Source organism: Montipora foliosa, chromosome 6 (assembly GCF_036669935.1).
Source record: "Montipora foliosa isolate CH-2021 chromosome 6, ASM3666993v2, whole genome shotgun sequence".
Classification (NCBI taxonomy): domain Eukaryota; kingdom Metazoa; phylum Cnidaria; class Anthozoa; order Scleractinia; family Acroporidae; genus Montipora; species Montipora foliosa.
The window spans coordinates 33,707,019-33,729,852 of record NC_090874.1 but is presented as its reverse complement, the minus strand read 5'-3'; the positions used below and the strand labels follow the sequence as shown (position 1 = coordinate 33,729,852).

Here is a 22,834-nt window from a genome sequence, read left to right as displayed (position 1 = left end):
TCATAATTCCTCTTCTTTTCAGTCTAATCTGATGCCAGGTCAAAATTATTTTTGTCTTTACGGTTGCATCAAAAAGTACCGTAAAAGCTAGGAGTTAACAATAAAGGGAGAGCCAAAAGACAGATGGAGAAAAAAATAACATAGTGTTTATATATAACTCTGAACCGAATTCTCGTCGAAAGATTAATGACAATCAATCGAAAAAATTCTAATCAACACACTTTTAGAAACAGATTTTACTATAAACGTTAACGTTAAAAAACAACGAAGCTTCGACCGTTTAACGATCATTTTCAAGTTGAAAGGTAAAATTTTAAGATGTGCACATATAATCAATTGTAAAAATGCTTATGAGGTGTTGAACAAAAACTCTAAAATATTTCTTTGCAAACAATACGATTATAGAGCGAAAGAGACAATAAAAGTGAATTAATTAGGTATAAACCTTTGCGCCGATCAAAAATCAGACAGTCTAGTCTACTCTGACATTCTTCAAAATCTTGAAACTTCTTTCGATGGTCTCCGGATCCTTGCCACCACGGCATATGGGGAGTTTGAGAACAATCTGTTTGAGCGATAAGAGGAGCTGTCCGATGTGAGGCACTCAAGAAGTAGCCCATTCCTTCCGCAAGAGAACGGTTTCGTGGAAAGGATGAATCGCACGCTTCTTGGTATGTTGCGAACCCATCCCGAGAGACACAAGTCTAATTGGAAGGATCACGTGAACAAAATGGCACATGCATATAATTGTACGGTCCATGAAACTACTGGGTTTTCACCATTTTACCTTTGTTCGGAAGAAGCTCTCAGCTGCCTACTGATATCGTGTTCGACCTTTTGGAGAAATCCAGATCTGCTTCACACACAGAGTATGCGGCCAAATGGAAGAGTGCAATGCAAGAGGCCTTTTCCCTTGCATCTAAAGCAGCCCAAGACAGTGTTTCGCGTAGAAAGAAAAAGTATGACAAGCGGATGAGATCGTCCGTTTTGCAAATAGGTGACTGTGTCCTCTTTCGTAACCTGATCCCTAGAGGCGGGCAGAGAAGTTGAAATTTTTTGGGAAGACGAAAGCCATGTGGCAGTAGCATTCGAACTTTTGGTGACCATGGGAAAAATGGGGGCCGTGGGTGGGGTGGGAGCAGCAGCAGGGTACGGGACCAAGCAAAGATTAAAAACTCTTCACAAGCGAGGTCGTCACAGTAAGTAGTGCGTTAGTCTCATAATCTACAACCATCGACGGCGCATTCAATTTACCACCATATTTAGAATTTCATGATAATTTAAAGAATTTGCCATATCTGGATATTCACAAAATTAAAACGCCCTTGCAAAATAAGACATTTTTTAAAATCGTGGATTGGCTTATCCCTGTAAAATGATTATTGTCGATTATTGCTTTCTAATTTCCAAAAGATCTGGAAAGAAGCAGACTAACAACAATTTTTATAAAAGTGACGACACATTTGAAATTAAATCTACAAGACATGTTTTGGTCGTGCAACGACCATCTTCAGTTGAAAGTAGAATTATTTTGAAGTTACATTTGAATTTATATGCTAAACACAGATAAATAACAACGGGAAATAAATTGGGAATCTAACAAAATAGCCAAAGGTAACAAAAAAGAGTGTACAATGGAACATGTTGATGAGAACGAGAGAGTTAAATTAGCATGATATAATTGCTCGTTTATCATGTTAATTTAACTCTCTCGTTTTAATCAGCATGTTCCATTGCACACTCTTTTTTGTTACCTTTGGCTATTTTGTTAGATTCCCAATTTATTTCACGTTGTTATTTATTTTTGTTTAGCATATTATAAATTCAAATGTAACTTCAAATTAATTCTACTTTCAACTGAAGATGGTCGTTGTGCGACCGAATCATGTCTTGTAAATTTAATTTCAAAAGTGTCGTCACTTTTATAAAAATTGCTTTCTAATTACCGATAATTTTCAGAATGGTTGCTAGCTTTTGGTTTTAAAACACTAGCATAAATGCCTCGTTAGCGCAGTAGGTAGCACGTCAGTCTGATAATCTACAACAATTGACCTCGTTGACTAATCTGAAGGTCTTGATCTCGATCCTCACACAGGGCACTTCAATTTTCGACCACATGAATTTCATGATGATTTAAAGAATTTGCCAAATCTGAATAGAAAAATTTAATCGACAATAAACAGGAATGAACAAAATTGGTGATTTTAAAAAATGTCTAATTTTGCTAGGAAATTTGAATTTTGTGAATAACCTTTGAAATTTCTTGGTTCTGGTAAAGATTCATATCAATTCAATTTGAAACACACAATTTTTTATACTCACTTATCATTCTCAAGACAACTTTGCAAATATAGGTGTCCGGAGTGAGAATTAAGAAAGAACTCTCAAACATCTAATCTCGTTTACTTACGCATCGAATTCTATGTACCAGAACGATTCCAATATAATACTATTTAAAAAATGATTATGAAATTCTAAATATGGTAGAAAATTGAAATGCCCCGTGTGAGGATCGAACTCACGACCTTCCGATAACTCAACGAGGTCAATGTTTGTGGATTATGAGACTGACGCGCTACCTACTGCGTTAACGAGGCACTTACTCTATTACTTGAAAAGAAAAAGGTAACAATCATTCTGAAAATTATCTGTAATTGGTAAGCTTTCATAGAAAAATAACATTATATAGGGATGAACCAAATTCACCATTTTAAAAATGCCTGATTTTTCAAAGGATTTTAGTTTTTTGAATAACCCAATAACCATTGGAATCTCTTGCTTCTGGTGGGGATTGAAATCAATTCAGTTTGAAACGCACAATTTTTAAAGTCACTTATCATTTTCTAGATAACTTTGCAAACATAGATGCCAGGACTAAGAATCAAGATGAGAATGTCAAACATGTAAGATGGTTTACTTACACACCGCATTGTATGCACCAGAAGGGTTTCAGTATATTACTACTTAAAGAAAGATTTCTGAATGGTTTTTACTCTTTGGTTTTAAAAAAATTAGTTTAATTGACTGGTTAGCGCAGTAGGTAGAGTGTCAGTCTCATAATCTACAACCATTGACCTCGTTGAATAACCTGAAGGTCTTTATTTCGATCGTCATATGGGGCATTTCAATGTACCACCATATTTAAAATTTCATGATAATTTAAAGAATTTGCCATATTTGGATATTCACAAAATTTAAACGCCCTTGGAAGATAAGACATCTTTAAAATCGTGCACTTGGTTCATCCCTGTAAAATGATAACTGTCGATTATTGCTTTCTAATTAGCGATAATTTTCAAAATGGTTGCTAGCCTTTGGTTTTAAAACACTAGCGTAAATGCCTCGTTAGCGCAGTATGTAGCACGTCAGTCTGGTAATGTACAACGATTGACCTCGTTGAGTAATCTGACGGTCTTCATTTCGATCCTCACACTCCAAATTTTCCACCAAATTTAGAATTTCATGATGATTTAAAGAATTTGCCAGATCTGAATACAAAGCTTTAATTGACAATAAACAGGAATGAACAAAATTGGTGATTTAAAAAAAAATGTCAGATTTTTCTAGGAAATTTGAATTTTGTGAATAACCTTTGAAATTTCTTGGTTCCGTTAAAGATTCATATCAATTCAATTTGAAACACAATTTGTTTAACTCACTTATCATTTCCAAGACAACTTTGCAAATATAGGTGTCAAGAGTGAGAATTAAGGAGGGAATCTCAAACATCTAATCTGGTTTACTTACCAACCGAATTGTATGTACTAGAACGATTCCAATATAATACTATTTGTAAAAATGATCATGAAATTCTAGATATGGTGGAAAATTGAAATGCTCCATGTGAGGATCGAACTCACGACCTTCAGATAACTCAACGCGGTCAAAGGTTGTGGATTATGAGACTGACGCGCTACTTACTGCGCTAACGAGGCACTTACACTATTACTTGAAAAGGAAAAGGTAACAATCATTCTGAAAATTATCTGTAATTGGTAAGCTTTCATAGAAAAATAACATTATATAGGGATGAACCAAATTCACCATTTTAAAAATGCCTGATTTTTCAAAGGATTTTAGTTTTTTGAATAACCCAATAACCATTGGAATCTCTTGCTTCTGGTGGGGATTGAAATCAATTCAGTTTGAAACGCACAATTTTTAAACTCACTTATCATTTTTTAGATAACTTTGTAAACATAGATGCCAGGACTAAGAATCAAGATGAGAATGTCAAACATGTAAGATGGTTTACTTACACACCGCATTGTATAAACTAGAAGGGTTTCAGTATATTACTACTTAAAGAAAGATTTCTGAATGGTTTTTACTCTTTGGTTTGAAAAAAATTAGTTTAATTGACTGGTTCGCCCAGTAGGTAGAGTGTCAGTTTCATAATCTACAACCATTGACATCGTTGAGTAATCTGAAGGTCTTTATTTCGATCCTCATACGAGGTATTTCAATGTACCACCATATTTAGAATTTCATGATAAATTAAAGAATTTGCCATATTTGGATATTCACAAAATTTAAACGCCCTTGCAAAATAATACATTTTTAAAATCGTGAACTTGGTTCATCCCTGTAAATTGATAACTGTCGATTACTGCTTTCTAATTAGCGATAATTTTCAAAATGGTTGCTAGCCTTTGGTTTTAAAACACTGGTGTAAATGCCTCGTTAGCGCAGTATGCAGCACGTCAGTCTCGTAATCTACAACCATTGACCTCGTTGAGTAATCTGAAGGTCTTGATTTCGATCCTCACACTCCAAATTTTCCACCAAATTTAGAATTTCATGATGATTTATAGAATTTGCCAGATCTGAATAGAAAGCTTTAATTGACAATAAACAGGAATGAACAAAATTGGTGATTTTAAAAAATGTCTAATTTTGCTAAGAAATTTGAATTTGTGAATAACCTTTGAAATTTCTTGGTTCTGTAAACGATTCATATCAATTCAATTTGAAACACACAATTTCTTATACTCACATATCATTCTCAAGAGAACTTTGCAAATGTAGGTGTCCGGAGTGAGACTTAAGAAGCGACTCTCAAACATCTAATCTGGTTTACTTACACACCGAATGGTATGTACCAGAACGATTCCAATATAATATTATTTGTAAAAATGATCATGAAATTGTAAATATGGTTGAAAATTGAAATGCCCCGTGTGAGGATCGAACTCACGACCTTCAGATAACTCAACGAGGTCAATGGTTGTGGATTATGAGACTGATGCGCTACCTACTGCGCTAACGAGGCACTTACACTATTACTTGAAAAGGAAAGGGTAACAATCATTCTGAAAATTATCTGTAATTGGTAAGCTTTAATAGAAAAATAACATATAGGGATGAACCAAATTCACGATTTTAAAAATGCCTGATTTTTCAAGGAATTTTAGCTTTTTTAATAACCCAATAACCATTGGAATGTCCTGCTTCTGGTGGGGATTGAAATCAATTCAGTCTGAAACGAACAATTTTTAAAGTCACTGATCACTTTCTAGATAACTTTGTAAACATAGATGCCAGGACTATGAATCAAGATGAGAATGTCAAACATGTAAGATGGTTTACTTACACACCGCACTGTATGCAGTAGAAGGGTTTCAGTATATTACTACTTAAAGAAAATTTTCTGAATGGTTTTTACTTTTCAGTTTGAAAAAAATTAGTTTAATTGACTGGTTAGCCCAGTAGGTAGAGTGTCAGTCTCAAAATTTACAACTATTGACCTCGCTGAGTAATCTGAAGGTCTTTATTTCGATCCTCATATGCGGGATTTCAATGTACCACCATATTTAGAATTTCATGATAATTTAAAGAATTTGCCATATTTGGATATTCACAAAATTTAAACGCCCTTGCAAAATAATACATTTTTAAAATCGTGAACTTGGTTCATCCCTGTAAATTGATAACTGTCGATTATTGCTTTCTAATTAGCGATAATTTTCAAAATGGTTGCTAGCCTTTGGTTTTAAAACACTGGCGTAAATGCCTCGTTAGCGCAGTATGCAGCACGTCAGTCTCGTAATCTACAACCATTGACCTCGTTGAGTAATCTGAAGGTCTTGATTTCGATGGTCTCCGGATCCTTTCCATTCTCGTCCTATACATGATTGCCGATTGTTGATCGCTTATTCCCCTCTACACGTTAATGTAGTTGTCGACTCGTGAAGCTGACATAGTCTGCATCACACAGACCACACTTAGTAATAAATAACGTTTTGTCGATTAAAAATTGGAGGTTTATGTTCTTTGAATTGGCCTTTGAGCTTCCGACTTGTGAATGGGCTGGACAACGGCATCAATCTTTCGGCTGAGATCATCGAGTTGGTGTCTTATCGTATTTGCTGATTTCTCGTCTTTGAACGGTAAGGCAATTCAGATTGGAGCATCATGTTCATTGGATACTTGTTGTTTGGTACATATATCCCCGGTGACTTTCCGTTTTTCAGTAAAATATCTGATGGTATTCTCTACGAGAGTTTCAGGATAATGCAAGAGAGCAAAAACAGTAGTTAGACGTTCACATTCTTGATAGAAAAACTGCCAATTGGAGGAAAGTCTAAACGCACGGTTCAACATTGTCTTCAGCAGAGAATGTTTATACCTTTCGTCAACATGGCTTTCGTAATGCACTGAGTAAAAGTCCAGTATCAGTTGGTTTCACGTAGACCTTCTTGTCTAGTCGGGGACTGCTTCTGATAATCACCATTCCAAGAAAATGAAGTTTGCCGTTGTTTTCGATACTGGACTTTTATAGCATTACCAAAGCCATGTCCGCCTGTCTTGTTTATCCACTTGACATTCCATTCTTGAGCTCCATAAGAGTATACTTTGTTTAAAGATCCACTAAAACGCTATTCGCGTTACAATGACTTCGAGGTCACTGCAAGGTAGTTACGCATTTCTACTAGCCTCTGAAATCTACCAAAAATACGCACAAAAGACTCTGCACACAAACACAATACTTAGATGGGAAGTGACAGTTCAAAATTATCACGGCGAAACAGAAACCCACTGTAATACAGAAACGCAACGAACCGCCGTTAGTTCACAAGGAGAGTGGGATTCTCTACCGTAAGCAGCAAGTTGTACTACCACAAAAGATACGACAGCCACTGTACCGTGAACTTCATGAGGAGATGGGCCATCTTGGTGTCGAGCGAGTGTTAGTTTTAGCACGTGCGAGATGTTATTGGAAAGACATGGAGGACTTTATTCACCACGTGTGCAATCACTTCGAGCAGAGACGACCTAACATCCTATCAAGAGCACCACTTCAGCCCATTCTAATGACTGCTCCTCTCCAAATGTTTTCAATGGACTTTGCCCACTTGGTACGAGGTTCAGGTGGGTATGAATACATCTTGGTTGTCGTGGATCATTTTACCAAGTACGCGCAAGACTATCCTACTAAGAACAAACTGCAAAGATGGCAGCAGAGAAGATTTTCTATGACTTCAAACTTTGTTGCGGATTTCCAGAGAAACTCCACCACGGCATATGGGGAGTTTGAGAACAATCTGTTTGAGCGATAAGAGGAGCTGTCCGATGTGAGGCACTCAAGAAGTAGCCCATTCCTTCCGCAAGAGAACGGTTTCGTGGAAAGGATGAATCAAGATGAGAATGTCAAACATGTAAGATGGTTTACTTACACACCGCATTGTATGCACCAGAAGGGTTTCAGTATATTACTACTTAAAGAAAGATTTCTGAATGGTTTTTACTCTTTGGTTTTAAAAAAATTAGTTTAATTGACTGGTTAGCCCAGTAGGTAGAGTGTCAGTCTCATAATCTACAACCATTGACCTCGTTGAATAACCTGAAGGTCTTTATTTCGATCGTCATATGGGGCATTTCAATGTACCACCATATTTAAAATTTCATGATAATTTAAAGAATTTGCCATATTTGGATATTCACAAAATTTAAACGCCCTTGGAAGATAAGACATCTTTAAAATCGTGAACTTGGTTCATCCCTGTAAAATGATAACTGTCGATTATTGCTTTCTAATTAGCGATAATTTTCAAAATGGTTGCTAGCCTTTGGTTTTAAAACACTAGCGTAAATGCCTCGTTAGCGCAGTATGTAGCACGTCAGCCTGGTAATGTACAACGATTGACCTCGTTGAGTAATCTGACAGTCTTCATTTCGATCCTCACACTCCAAACTTTCCACCAAATTTAGAATTTCATGATGATTTAAAGAATTTGCCAGATCTGAATACAAAGCTTTAATTGACAATAAACAGGAATGAACAAAATTGGTGATTTAAAAAAAAATGTCAGATTTTTCTAGGAAATTTGAATTTTGTGAATAACCTTTGAAATTTCTTGGTTCCGTTAAAGATTCATATCAATTCAATTTGAAACACAATTTGTTTAACTCACTTATCATTTCCAAGACAACTTTGCAAATATAGGTGTCAAGAGTGAGAATTAAGGAGGGAATCTCAAACATCTAATCTGGTTTACTTACCGACCGAATTGTATGTACTAGAACGATTCCAATATAATACTATTTGTAAAAATGATCATGAAATTCTAAATATGGTGGAAAATTGAAATGCCCCGTGTGAGGATCGAACTCACGACCTTCAGATAACTCAACGAGGTCAAAGGTTGTGGATTATGAGACTGACGCGCTACTTACTGCGCTAACGAGGCACTTGCACTATTACTTGAAAAGGAAAAGGTAACAATCATTCTAAAAATTATCTGTAATTGGTAAGCTTTAATAGGAAAATAACATTATATAGGGATGAACCAAATTCACGATTTTAAAAATGCCTGATTTTTCAAGGGATTTTAGTTTTTTGAATAACCCAATAACCATTGGAATCTCTTGCTTCTGGTGGAGATTGAAATCAATTCAGTTTGAAACGCACAATTTTTAAACTCACTTATCATTTTCTAGATAACTTTGTAAACATAGATGCCAGGACTAAGAATCAAGATGAGAATGTCAAACATGTAAGATGGTTTACTTACACACCGCATTGTATGAACTAGAAGGGTTTCAGTATATTACTACTTAAAGAAAGATTTCTAAATGGTTTTTACTCTTTGGTTTGAAAAAAATTAGTTTAATTGACTGGTTCGCCCAGTAGGTAGAGTGTCAGTTTCATAATCTACAACCATTGACATCGTTGAGTAATCTGAAGGTCTTTATTTCGATCCTCATACGAGGTATTTCAATGTACCACCATATTTAGAATTTCATGATAAAATCAAGAATTTGCCATATTTGGATATTCACAAAATTTAAACGCCCTTGCAAAATAATACATTTTTAAAATCGTGAACTTGGTTCATCCCTGTAAATTGATAACTGTCGATTACTGCTTTCTAATTAGCGATAATTTTCAAAATGGTTGCTAGCCTTTGGTTTTAAAACACTGGCGTAAATGCCTCGTTAGCGCAGTATGTAGCACGTCAGTCTCGTAATCTACAACCATTGACCTCGTTGAGTAATCTGAAGGTCTTGATTTCGATCCTCACACTCCAAATTTTCCACCAAATTTAGAATTTCATGATGATTTATAGAATTTGCCAGATCTGAATAGAAAGCTTTAATTGACAATAAACAGGAATGAACAAAATTGGTGATTTTAAAAAATGTCTAATTTTGCTAAGAAATTTGAATTTGTGAATAACCTTTGAAATTTCTTGGTTCTGTAAACGATTCATTTCAATTCAATTTGAAACACACAATTTCTTATACTCACTTATCATTCTCAAGACAACTTTGCAAATGTAGGTGTCCGGAGTGAGACTTAAGAAGCGACTCTCAAACATCTAATCTGGTTTACTTACGCACCGTATGGTATGTACCAGAACGATTCCAATATAATATTATTTGTAAAAATGATCATGAAATTGTAAATATGGTGGAAAATTGAAATGCCCCGTGTGAGGATCGAACTCACGACCTTCAGATAACTCAACGAGGTCAATGGTTGTGGATTATGAGACTGATGCGCTACCTACTGCGCTAACGAGGCACTTACACTATTACTTGAAAAGGAAAGGGTAACAATCATTCTGAAAATTATCTGTAATTGGTAAGCTTTAATAGAAAAATAACATTATATAGGGATGAACGAAATTCCCCATTTTAAAAATGCCTGATTTTTCAAGGAATTTTAGCTTTTTTAATAACCCAATAACCATTGGAATCTCTTGCTTCTGGTGGAGATTGAAATCAATTCAGTCTGAAACGAACAGTTTTTAAACTCACTTATCACTTTCTAGATAACTTTGTAAACATAGATGCCAGGACTATGAATCAAGATGAGAATGTCAAACATGTAAGATGGTTTACTTACACACCGCACTGTATGCAGTAGAAGGGTTTCAGTATATTACTACTTAAAGAAAATTTTCTGAATGGTTTTTACTTTTCGGTTTGAAAAAAATTACTTTCATTGACTGGTTAGCCCAGTAGGTAGAGTGTCAGTCTCAAAATTTACAACTATTGACCTCGCTGAGTAATCTGAAGGTCTTTATTTCGATCCTCATATGCGGGATTTCAATGTACCACCATATTTAGAATTTCATGATAATTTAAAGAATTTGCCATATTTGGATATTCACAAAATTTAAACGCCCTTGCAAAATAATACATTTTTAAAATCGTGAACTTGGTTCATCCCTGTAAATTAATAACTGTCGATTATTGCTTTCTAATTAGCGATAATTTTCAAAATGGTTGCTAGCCTTTGGTTTTAAAACACTGGCGTAAATGCCTCGTTAGCGCAGTATGCAGCCCGTCAGTCTCGTAATCTACAACCATTGACCTCGTTGAGTAATCTGAAGGTCTTGATGTCGATCCTCACACTCCAAACTTTCCACCAAATTTAGAATTTCATGATGATTTATAGAATTTGCCAGATCTGAATAGAAAGCTTTAATTGACAATAAACAGGAATGAACAAAATTAGTGATTTTAAAAAATGTCTAATTTTGCTAGGAAATTTGAATTTTGTGAATAACCTTTGAAATTTCTTGGTTCTGTAAAAGATTCATATCAATTCAATTTGAAACACACAATTTCTTATACTCACTTATCATTCTCAAGACAACTTTGGAAATGTAGGTGTCCAGAGTGCGACTTAAGAAGCGACTCTCAAACATCTAATCTGGTTTACTTACGCACCGAATTGTATGTACCAGAACGATTCCAATATAATATTATTTGTAAAAATGATTATGAAATTCTAAATATGGTGGAAAATTGAAATGCCCCGTGTGAGGATCGAACTCACGACCTTCAGATAACTCAACGAGGTCAATGGTTATGGATTATGAGAGTGACGCACTACCTACTGCGCTAACGAGGCACTTAGACTATTACTTGAAAAGGAAAGGGTAACAATCATTCTGAAAATTATCTGTAATTGGTAAGCTTTAATAGAAAAATAACATTATATAGGGCTGAACCAAATTCACGATTTTAAAAATGCCTGATTTTTCAAGGGATTTTAGTTTTTTGAATAACCTAATAACCTTTGGAATCTCTTGCTTCTTGTGGGGATTGAAATCAATTTAGTTTGAAACACACAATTTTTAAACTCACTTATCACTTTCTAGATAACTTTAAAAACATAGATGCTAGAACTAAGAATCAAGATGAGACTGTCAAACATGTAAGATGATTTACTTACATACCGCATTGTACGAACTAGAATGGTATCATTATATTACTACTTAAAGAAAGATTTCTGAATGGTTTTTACTCTTTGGTTTGAAAAAAATTAGTTTAATTGACTGGTTAGCCCAGTAGGTAGAGTGTCAGTCTCATAATCTACAACCATTGACCTCGTTGAGTAATCTGAAGGTCTTTATTTCTATCCTCATATGGGGCATTTCAATGTACCACCATATTTAGAATTTCATGATAATTTAAAGAATTTGTCATATTTGGATATTCACAAAATTTAAACGCCCTTGCAAAATAATACATTTTTAAAATCGTGAACTTGGTTCATCCCTGTAAAATGATAACTGTCGATTATTGCTTTCTAATTAGCGATAATTTTCAAAATGGTTGCTAGCCTTTGGTTTTAAAACATTAGCGTAAATGCCTCCTTAGCGCAGTATGTAGCACGTCAGTCTCGTAATTTACAACCATTGACCTCGTTGAGTAATCTGAAGGTCTTGATTTCGATCCTCACACTCCAAACTTTCCACCAAATTTAGAATTTCATGATGATTTATAGAATTTGCCAGATCTGAATAGAAAGCTTTAATTGACAATAAACAGGAATGAACAAAATTAGTGATTTTAAAAAATGCCTAATTTTGCTAGGAAATTTGAATTTTGTGAATAACCTTTGAAATTTCTTGGTTCTGTTAAAGATTCATATCAATTCAATTTGAAACAGACAATTTCTTATACTCACTTATCATTCTCAAGACAACTTTGCAAATGTAGGTGTCCGCAGTGAGACTTAAGAAGCGACTCTCAAACATCTAATCTGGTTTACTTACGCACCGAATTGTATGTACCAGAACGATTCCAATATAATATTATTTGTAAAAATGATTATAAAATTCTAAATATGGTGGAAAATTGAAATGCCCCGTGTGAGGATCGAACTCACGACCTTCAGATCACTCAACGAGGTCAATGGTTGTGGATTATGAGACTGACGCGCTACCTACTGCGCTAACGAGGCACTTACACTATTACTTGAAAAGGAAAGGGTAACAATCATTTTGAAAATTATCTGTAATTGGTAAGCTTTAATAGAAAAATAACATATACGGATGAACGAAATTCACCATTTTAAAAATGCCTGATTTTTCAAGAACTTTTAGTTTTTTGAATAACCCAGTAACCATTGGAATCTCTTGCTTCTGGTGGGGATTGAAATCAATTCAGTTTGAAACGCACAATTTTTAAACTAACTTACCATTTTCTAGATAACTTTGTAAACATAGATGCCAGGACTAAGAATTAAGATGAAAAGGTCAAACATGTAAGATGGTTTACTTACACAAAGCATTGTATGCACTAGAAGAGTTTCAGTATATTACTACTTAAACAAAGATTTCTGAATGGTTTTTACTCTTTGGTTTGAAAAAAATTAGTTTAATTGACTGGTTAGCCCAGTAGGTAGAGTGTCAGTCTCATAATCTACAACCAGTGACCTCGCTGAGTAATCTAAAGGTCTTCATTTCGATCCTCATATGCAGCATTTCAATGTACCACCATATTAAGAATTTCATGATAAATTAAAGAATTTGCCATATTTGGATATTCACAAAATTTAAACGCCCTTGCAAAATAATACATTTTTAAAATCGTGAACTTGGTTCATCCCTGTAAAATGATAACTGTCGATTATTGCTTTCTAATTAGCGATAATTTTCAAATGGTTGCTAGCCTTTGGTTTTAAAACACTAGCGTATATGCCTCGTTAGCGCAGTATGTAGCACGTCAGTGTCGTAATCTACAACCATTGACCTCGTTGAGTAATCTGAAGGTCGTGATTTTGATCCTCACACTCCAAACTTTCCACCAAATTTAGAATTTCATGATGATTTATAGAATTTTCCAGATCTGAATAGAAAGCTTTAATTGACAATAAACAGGAATGAACAAAATTGGTGATTTTAAAAAATGTCTAATTTTGCTAGGAAATTTGAATTTTGTGAATAACCTTTGAAATTTCTTGGTTGTGTTAAAGTTTCATATCAATTCAATTTGAAACACAATTTGTTTAACTCCCTTATCATTTTCAAGACAACTTTGCAAATATAGGTGTCAGGAGTGAGAATTAAGAGGGGAATCCCAAACATCTAATCTGGTTTACTTACCGACCGAATTGTATGTACTAGAACGATTCCAATATAATACTATTTCTAAAAATGATCATGAAATTCTAAATATGGTGGAAAATGGAAATGCCCCGTGAGGATCGAACTCACGACCTTCAGATAACTCAACGAGGTCAATGGCTGTGGATTATGAGACTGACGCGCTACCTACTGCGCTAACGAGGCACTTACACTATTACTTGAAAAGGAAAGGGTAACAATCATTCTAAAAATTATCTGTAATTGGTAAGCTTTTATAGAAAATCAACATTATATAGGGATGAACCAAATTCACCATTTTAAAAATGCCTGATTTTTCAAGGGATTTTAGTTTTTTGAATAATTTAATAACCATTGGAATCTCTTGCTTCTGGTGGGGATTGAAATCAATTCAGTTTGAAACGCACAATTTTTAAACTCACTTATCATTTTCTAGATAACTTTGTAGACATAGATGCCAGGACTAAGAATCAAGAAAATGTCAAACATATAAGATGGTTTACTTACACAAAGCATTGTATGCACTAGAAGGGTTTCAGTATATTACTACTTAAACAAAGATTTCTGAATGGTTTTTACTCTTTGGTTTGAAAAAAATTAGTTTAATTGACTGGTTATCCCAGTAGGTAGAGTGTCAGTCTCATAATCTACAACCATTGACCTTGCTGAGTATTCTGAAGGTCTTTATTTCGATCTTCATATGCGGCATTCCATTGTATCACCATATTTAGAATTTCATGATAATTTAAAGAATTTGCCATATTTGGATATTCGCAAAATTTAAACGCCCTTGCAAAATAATACATTTTTAAAATCGTGAACTTGGTTCATCCCTGTAAAATGATAACTGTCGATTATTGCTTTCTAATTAGCGATAATTTTCAAAATGGTTGCTAGCCTTTGGTTTTAAAACACTGGCGTAAATTCCTCGTTAGCGCAGTATGTAGCACGTCAGTCTCGTAATCTACAACCATTGACCTCGTTGAGTAAACTGGAGGTCTTGATTTCGATCCTCACACTCCAAATTTTCCACCAAATTTAGAATTTCATGATGATTTATAGAATTTGCCAGATCTGAATAGAAAGCTTTAATTGACAATAAACAGGAATGAACAAAATTAGTGATTTTAAAAAATGTCTAATTTTGCTAGGAAATTTGAATTTTGTGAATAACCTTTGAAATTTCTTGGTTCTGTAAAAGATTCATATCAATTCAATTTGAAACACACAATTTCTTATACTCACTTATTATTCTCAAGACAACTTTGCAAATGTAGGTGTCCAGAGTGAGACTTAAGAAGCGACTCTCAAACATCTAATCTGGTTTACTTACGCACCGAATTTATGTACCAGAACGATTCCAATATAATATTATTTGTAAAAATGATTATGAAATTCTAAATATGGTGGAAAATTGAAATGCCCCGTGTGAGGATCGAACTCACGACCTTCAGATAACTCAACGAGGTCAATGGTTACGGATTATGAGACTGACGCACTACCTACTGCGCTAACGAGGCACTTACACTATTACTTGAAAAGGAAAGGGTAACAATCATTCTGAAAATTATCTGTAATTGGTAAGCTCTAATAGAAAAATAACATTATATAGGGCTGAACCAAATTCACGATTTTAAAAATGCCTGATTTTTCAAGAGATTTTAGTTTTGTGAATAACCCAATAACCATTGGAATCTCTTGCTTCTGGTGGGGATTGAAATCAATTCAGTTTGAAACGCACAATTTTTAAACTCACTTATCACTTTCTAGATAACTTTAAAAACATAGATGCTAGAACTAAGAATCAAGATGAGAGTGTCAAACATGTAAGATGATTTACTTACACACCGCATTGTACGAAATAGAAGGGTATCAGTATATTACTGCTTAAAGAAAGATTTCTGAATGGTTTTTACTCTTTGGTTTGAAAAAAAATTAGTTTAATTGACTGGTTAGCCCAGTAGGTAGAGTGTCAGTCTCATAATCTACAACCATTGACCTTGCTGAGTAATCTGAAGGTCTTTATTTCGATCCTCATATGCGGCATTTCAAGGTACCGCCATATTTAGAATTTAATGATAATTTATAAAATTTGTCATATTTGGATATTCACAAAATTTAAACGCCCTTGCAAAATAATACATTTTTAAAATCGTGAACTTGGTTCATCCCTGTAAAATGATAACTGTCGATTATTGCTTTCTAATTAGCGATAATTTTCAAAATGGTTGCTAGCCTTTGGTTTTAAAACACTAGCGTAAATGCCTCCTTAGCGCAGTATGTAGCACGTCAGTCTCGTAATCTACAACCATTGACCTCGTTGAGTAATCTGAAGGTCTTGATTTCGATCCTCACACTCCAAATTTTCCACTAAATTTAGAATTTCGTGATGATTTATAGAATTTGCCAGATCTGAATACAAAGCTTTAATTGACAATAAACAGGAATGAACAAAATTAGTGATTTTAAAAAATGTCTAATTTTGCTAGGAAATTTGAATTTTGTGAATAACCTTTGAAATTTCTTGGTTCTGTTAAAGGTTCATATCAATTCAATTTGAAACACACAATTTGTTTAACTCACCTATCTTTTTCAAGACAACTTTGCAAATATAGGTGTCAAGAGTGAGAATTAAAAAGGGAATCTCAAACATCTAATCTGGTTTTCTTACCGACAGAATTGTATGTACTAGAACGATTGCAATATAATACTATTTGTAAAAGTGATCATAAAATTCTAAATATGGTGGAAAATTGAAACGCCCCGTGTGAGGATCGAACTCACGACCTTCAGATAACTCAACAAGGTCAATGGTTGTGGACTATGAGACTGACGCGCTACCTACTGCGCTAACGAGGCACTTAGACTATTACTTGAAAAGGAAAGGGTAACAATCATTCTGAAAATTATCTGTAATTGGTAAGCTTTAATAGAAAAATAACATTATATAGGGATGAACCAAATTCCGGATTTTAAAAATGCCTGATTTTTCAAGGGATTTTAGTTTTTTGAATAACCCAATTACCATTGGAATCTCTTGCTTCTGGTGGGGATTGAAATCAATTCAGTTTGAAACGCACAATTTTTAAACTCACTTATCATTTTCTAAATAACTTTGTAAACATAGATGGCAGGACTAAAAATCAAGATGAGAATGTCAAACATGTAAGATGGTTTACTTACACACCGCATTGTATGCACTAAAAGGGTTTCAGTATATTACTACTTAAAGAAAGATTTCGGAAAAGTTTTTACTCTTTGTTTTTAAAAAAATTAGTTTAATTGACTGGTTAGCGCAGTAGGTAGAGTGTCAGTCTCATAATCTACAACCATTGACCGTGTTGAGTAATCTGAAGGTCTTTATTTCGATCCTCATACGGGGCATTTCAATGTACCACCATATTTAGAATTTCATGATAATTTAAGGAATTTGCCATATTTGGATATTCATTAAATTTAAACGCCCTTCCAAAATAAGACATTTTTAAAATCGTGAATTTGGTATATCCCTGTAAAATGATAACTGTTGATTATTGCTTGCTAATTAGCGATAACTTTAAAAATGGTTGCAAGTCTTTGATTTTAGAACACTAGCGTAAATGCCTCGTTAGCGCAGTAGGTAGCACGTCAGTCTCGTAATCTACAACCTTTGACCTCCTTGAGTAATCTGAAGGTCTTGATTTCGATCGTCACACCAAATTTTCCACCAAATTTACAATTTCATGATGATTTATAGAATTTGCCAGATCTGAATAGAAAGCTTTAATCGACAATAAACAGGAATGAACAAAATTGGTGATTTTAAAAAATGTCTAATTTTGCTAGGAAATTTGAATTTTGTGAATAACCTTTGACATTTCTTGGTTCTGTTAAAGATTCATATCAATTCAATTTGAAACACAGAATTTGGTATACTTACTTATCATTCTCAAGACAACTTTGCAAATATAGGTGTCAGGTGTAAGAATTAAGAATGGACTCTCAAACATCTACTCTGGTTTACTTATGCACCGAATTGTATGTACCAGAACCATTCCAATATAATACTATTTGTAAAAATGATCATGAAATTCTAAATATGGTGGAAAATTGAAATGCCCCGTGCGAGGATCGAACTCACGACCTTCAGATAACTCAACAAGGTCAATGGTTGTGGATTATGAGACTGACGCGCTACCTACTGCGCTAACGAGGCACTTACACTATTACTTGAAAAGGAAAGGGTAACAATTATTCTGAAAATTATCTGTAATTGTTAAGCTTTATTAAAAAAATAACATTATATAGGGATGAACCAAATTCACCATTTTAAAAATGCCTGATTTTTCAAGGGATTTTAGTTTTTTGATTAACCCAATAACCATTGGAATCTCTTGCTTCTGGTGGGCATTGAAATCAATTCAGTTTGAAACGCACAATTTTTAAACTCACTTATCATTTTCTAGATAACTTTGTAAACATAGATGCCAGGACTAAGAATCAAGATGAGAATGTCAAACATGTAAGATGGTTTACTTACACACCGCATTGTATGCACTAGAAGGGTTTCAGTATATTACTACTTAAAGAAAGATTTCTGAATGGTTTTTACTCTTTGTTTTTAAAAAAAATAGTTTAATTGACTGGTTAGCCCAGTAGGTAGAGTGTCAGTCTCATAATCTACAACCATTGACCTCGTTGAGTAATCTGAAGGTCTTTATTTCGATCCTCATACGGGGCATTTCAATGTACCACCATATTTAGAATTTCATGATAATTTAAGGAATTTGCCATATTTGGATATTCATTAAATTTAAACGCCCTTCTAAAATAAGACATTTTTAAAATCGTGAATTTGGTATATCCCTGTAAAATGATAACTGTTGATTATTGCTTGCTAATTAGCGATAACTTTAAAAATGGTTGCAAGTCTTTGATTTTAGAACACTAGCGTAAATGCCTCGTTAGCGCAGTAGGTAGCACGTCAGTCTCGTAATCTACAACCTTTGACCTCCTTGAGTAATCTGAAGGTCTTGATTTCGATCCTCACACTCCAAATTTTCCACCAAATTTACAATTTCATGATGATTTATAGAATTTGCCAGATCTGAATAGAAAGCTTTAATTGACAATAAACAGGAATGAACAAAATTGGTGATTTTAAAAAATGTCTAATTTTTGCTAGGTAATTTGAATTTTGTGAATAACCGTTGACATTTCTTGGTTTTGTTAAAGATTCATATCAATTCAATTTGAAACACACAATTTGGTATACTTACTTATCATTCTCAAGACAAGTTTGCAAATGTAGGTGTCAGGTGTGAGATTTAAGAATGGACTCTCAAACATCTACTCTGGTTTACTTATGCACCGAATTGTATGTACCAGAACCATTTCAATATAATACTATTTGTAAAAATGATTATGAAATTCTAAATATGGTGGAAAATTGAAATGCCCCGTGTGAGGATCGAACTCACGACCTTCAGATAACTCAACAAGGTCAATGGTTGTGGATTATGAGACTGACGCGCTACCTACTGCGCTAACGAGGCACTTAGACTATTACTTGAAAAGGAAAGGGTAACAATTATTCTGAAAATTATCTGTAATTGGTAAGCTTTTATAGAAAATTAACATTATATAGGGATGAACCAAATTCAGGATTTTAAAAATGCCTGATTTTTCAAGGGATTTTAGTTTTTTGAATAACCCAATAACAATTGGAATGTCTTGCTTCTGGTGGGCATTGAAATCAATTCAGTTTGAAACGGACAATTTTTAAACTCATTTATCATTTTCTAGATAACTTTTTAAACATAGATGCCAGGACTAAGAATCAAGATGAGAATCTGAAACATGTAAGATGGTTTACTTACACACCGCATGGTATGAACTTGCAAGATTCTATTATATTACTGTATGTACTAGAACGATTCCAAGATAAAGTTCTAAAAATAGAAAGATACTGGCAAAGGTTGACTCAAGGATATAATGCATTGGGAGTTCTGGTGGGATCAGAATGTGGAAGCGGACTTGATTGAAGCTTGTTACCTTATTGGCAATCAAAATGTTATAACGGTGTTGGTGATGGGTGTAGAAGTTCTAGTTCTTATGTGTTTGTAGTGACATATTTTTAAATGATAACTCGATCATACCATTAAAAATTATTCTTTTGTTATAACTTTCACTGAAAGGGAGAAAATGTGGAAAGAGGGCCATAAAAAGGTTGCTAGTGGTCTTCAAAGAGATGCAGAATAAAGCTAGTTTGCTACATTGTCCGATAAAGGTACCTTTATTAATTTTAATGTTTTTGTCATTAAACATGGAAACTATCTTCCTTTTGTATGGAAATGCAGATCAACTAAGAACCTACATGGTCAACATCATAAGCCATTACAAGGTTCCAGTAAACATGACACCTATTGAGTAATGCCTAAGGAAAATTTCCCTGCCAAAAAAATCATATATGACAGCATTGCACTTGCTTAAAAAAATTCAACTGGGTGATCATTCCAAGTGCCACAAAGATGCTGGATGTCAAAAATAAGACTGTGTATGTAGCGAGAAGCGTCTTTTGAGAGAGAGGGCTATTGCAGCCTACAGGAAAGCAACTGAGGGGACAATAATCTATAAACGTTCTGAGGATTATTCTTGGGTTGCATGTGACGTCACAAAAAAAAGTTAAAATACAAACCTAAAGAGCCTTTTGAGTTTTCACTTTAATCAGCTACAAGAGGCTTTAAAAATATATCTGTTTGCATGTTTTCAGCTCGGTACCGTGCTTTGTTTCGAAAATAGAGCACTTTGAATTTCAGAGGTTTTCACAGTGCGTGACATGTTGACGGCTTTCGAAAAACATGCCAGTTCCAAAAAAGCATTGATTTCCCTCGTGTTTTTGTGGCCTAAATAGCCAATATACTAGGAGACGTGTCTATACGAATGTTTACTAGCTCATTATACAGCAGAAAGTGCTAAAGACAGCCAAACTAAATTCCAAATGTTTCTACAGGTTTCCGGCCGCCATGTTGGTGTACTGCTGAAGTACACCGACATGGCGCCTCAATTCTAAACTCTACAAATTTGAGTAATATATTTTGCCCAATAACTTAAGTACGGAATATCGCACAGCCCTGAGACTTGGACCCGTTGTTTATTTATTCCTCTTCTATAACATTTCCATTCTTGACTTAATTTCTTAAATGGTAAGCGATTTATGTTTTCACTTGCGTGACGTGCAACCCAAGAATAATTATTTGATGGTAACGGAAGTGTAGAATGTGATGTGGAAATAAATGATACACGTATTTGAACATTGTAAATTACATAAGGTCCATGAATTTGTTTTCTGCAGCTCTTTCTTCTCTGAGATGTTCCTTGATTAAAAAATGAGGACATATTATTGCCTTTACTGATGGATGATGATGATGATGATGATGATGATGACTACTGTTATTGTTGTTGTTATTATTATTCTTCTTATTATTCTTCTTCTTATTATTATTACTATTACCAGCATTATAATTATTATTACTGTGATTGCATATTTGTTAATTTGCTATATATATATATATAGTTACATTTTTCACATTATTATCACCAATATCTCGCAGTGTCGTCACACATAGTGGATTGAGTCCTTGCACTTTGTGATGTTCGTCTATGCCCAGAAACGCATTCACTTTTGTCGAGTAGATATACATCTGATGAGAAAGCATTTGCCTATCCTTGATTGGGTATACATATGTACGTAGCCCATTAAAGTTCGTGATAGTTCTGTGACCAACACATTTCATTTTGTTCCTTATTTTTAATTTACTTTGATTTTTAGAATAAAAATGTGGTGAGAGAAGCATCTTCAAAACAGTATTATCAAACAAGCTGCCAACCAGACAGAATTGCTCCACACAGGCTTCTGGTTGACAAAACGTATAAGTTCAAAGATGATATCGGGTCTTCGTTTTATAAAAACTCGTTGATAATCCATAAAGGACAACAGAGTTCTTTTCATATACTGAAACTTTTCATTCGATTTTCTCCATTAAATTTTCATATATCACAAAAATACCCAGTCTGCATGCCTGCACGATGACCTTTCATAAATCACGGGGATAGGGTCGTACATAGTACACAAAATAATATCGGGATCCAGAAATTTAGTATTTTCAGTTACATATTGTTCTTGACATCAACTATCTACGAGATGGTTACCGTTGTAGTGGCGAGGGTATCAAATAATGCCAACTGTAAAGAAAGTACGGAACAGGTTAACATTTTGCTATCACGATCAAGATCTTATTTCTCGCGCATTTCTATAAATATGCTGTAAAAGATATAAAAACTCTTGAGGTGGCAGGCCTCAGCTTCGTCGGTGCCCCTGGTCTGGTGCGTGAGGGCGATTTGGCCATCTCCCTCTGACGTCTTTTGGCACACAATGAGGCATCACCTCCCTGACGTCATCGATGTTTCCTGACTGGTAAATGGGGTTCAATCTCAAAGGCTGCAGTCTTTGAGAGTGCACCAGTACCATTTGTAGTCTTTCAGCCGTTTTGTGTGAGTGGTGTTTTTTGCATCACCTCTTCCTTGCGGCTTGAAGGGAGAAGAAGTGATGCAAGAAAAAAACCTGAGGACAAAACTTACAAGCGGTAAGTGATTCGGATGGCGCATCTGTTGTAGTCAATTCTCATGGCCCATCTGCTTCATTTGATTGGGATGGCTCCTGTTCCTTGCGCCGCGAGAATACACTCACGGGCTTTGGATGTCTCTTTCTTCGTTGTCGATTGGAACTACAAACTGTGAACATTTTGAAGGTGCAAGAGAAGATGAACAGAAATTGGTTAGGAGCAAGTGTTTGGAAGCAGCAATCTTGGACAAAACTCTTGGGAAAAATTCTAGCTTAAGCATCATTTGGCACGCACTCACAAAATATATTGGTCCTTCCCCCCTTCCCCCCATACCAATGTTGATAATGTGATGCAAAATACCAGTGCAAACCTTTGGTCGCTTTT

At 34.7% G+C, this 22,834-nt stretch overlaps 10 non-coding genes across 10 annotated transcripts; all 10 read right to left on the bottom strand.

Moving 5' to 3' along the window:
- Positions 1-3,835: 3,835 nt before the first annotated feature.
- Positions 3,836-3,935, bottom strand: Trnam-cau (transfer RNA methionine (anticodon CAU)). Its single transcript has 2 exons — positions 3,899-3,935; positions 3,836-3,871 (listed from the first exon to the last, which is right to left on the bottom strand). It is a non-coding gene; the product is annotated as a tRNA-Met (tRNA).
- Positions 3,936-5,172: 1,237 nt separating this feature from the next.
- Trnam-cau (transfer RNA methionine (anticodon CAU)) lies at positions 5,173-5,272 on the bottom strand. Its single transcript has 2 exons — positions 5,236-5,272; positions 5,173-5,208 (listed from the first exon to the last, which is right to left on the bottom strand). It is a non-coding gene; the product is annotated as a tRNA-Met (tRNA).
- A 3,318-nt stretch (positions 5,273-8,590) lies between these two features.
- On the bottom strand, positions 8,591-8,690 carry Trnam-cau (transfer RNA methionine (anticodon CAU)). The gene is made up of 2 exons: positions 8,654-8,690; positions 8,591-8,626 (listed from the first exon to the last, which is right to left on the bottom strand). It is a non-coding gene; the product is annotated as a tRNA-Met (tRNA).
- A 1,237-nt stretch (positions 8,691-9,927) lies between these two features.
- On the bottom strand, positions 9,928-10,027 carry Trnam-cau (transfer RNA methionine (anticodon CAU)). Its single transcript has 2 exons — positions 9,991-10,027; positions 9,928-9,963 (listed from the first exon to the last, which is right to left on the bottom strand). It is a non-coding gene; the product is annotated as a tRNA-Met (tRNA).
- A 1,238-nt stretch (positions 10,028-11,265) lies between these two features.
- Positions 11,266-11,365, bottom strand: Trnam-cau (transfer RNA methionine (anticodon CAU)). Its single transcript has 2 exons — positions 11,329-11,365; positions 11,266-11,301 (listed from the first exon to the last, which is right to left on the bottom strand). It is a non-coding gene; the product is annotated as a tRNA-Met (tRNA).
- A 1,238-nt stretch (positions 11,366-12,603) lies between these two features.
- Trnam-cau (transfer RNA methionine (anticodon CAU)) lies at positions 12,604-12,703 on the bottom strand. Its single transcript has 2 exons — positions 12,667-12,703; positions 12,604-12,639 (listed from the first exon to the last, which is right to left on the bottom strand). It is a non-coding gene; the product is annotated as a tRNA-Met (tRNA).
- Positions 12,704-15,267: 2,564 nt separating this feature from the next.
- On the bottom strand, positions 15,268-15,367 carry Trnam-cau (transfer RNA methionine (anticodon CAU)). Its single transcript has 2 exons — positions 15,331-15,367; positions 15,268-15,303 (listed from the first exon to the last, which is right to left on the bottom strand). It is a non-coding gene; the product is annotated as a tRNA-Met (tRNA).
- A 1,239-nt stretch (positions 15,368-16,606) lies between these two features.
- Positions 16,607-16,706, bottom strand: Trnam-cau (transfer RNA methionine (anticodon CAU)). The gene is made up of 2 exons: positions 16,670-16,706; positions 16,607-16,642 (listed from the first exon to the last, which is right to left on the bottom strand). It is a non-coding gene; the product is annotated as a tRNA-Met (tRNA).
- Positions 16,707-17,942: 1,236 nt separating this feature from the next.
- Positions 17,943-18,042, bottom strand: Trnam-cau (transfer RNA methionine (anticodon CAU)). The gene is made up of 2 exons: positions 18,006-18,042; positions 17,943-17,978 (listed from the first exon to the last, which is right to left on the bottom strand). It is a non-coding gene; the product is annotated as a tRNA-Met (tRNA).
- A 1,239-nt stretch (positions 18,043-19,281) lies between these two features.
- Positions 19,282-19,381, bottom strand: Trnam-cau (transfer RNA methionine (anticodon CAU)). Its single transcript has 2 exons — positions 19,345-19,381; positions 19,282-19,317 (listed from the first exon to the last, which is right to left on the bottom strand). It is a non-coding gene; the product is annotated as a tRNA-Met (tRNA).
- Positions 19,382-22,834: the final 3,453 nt, after the last annotated feature.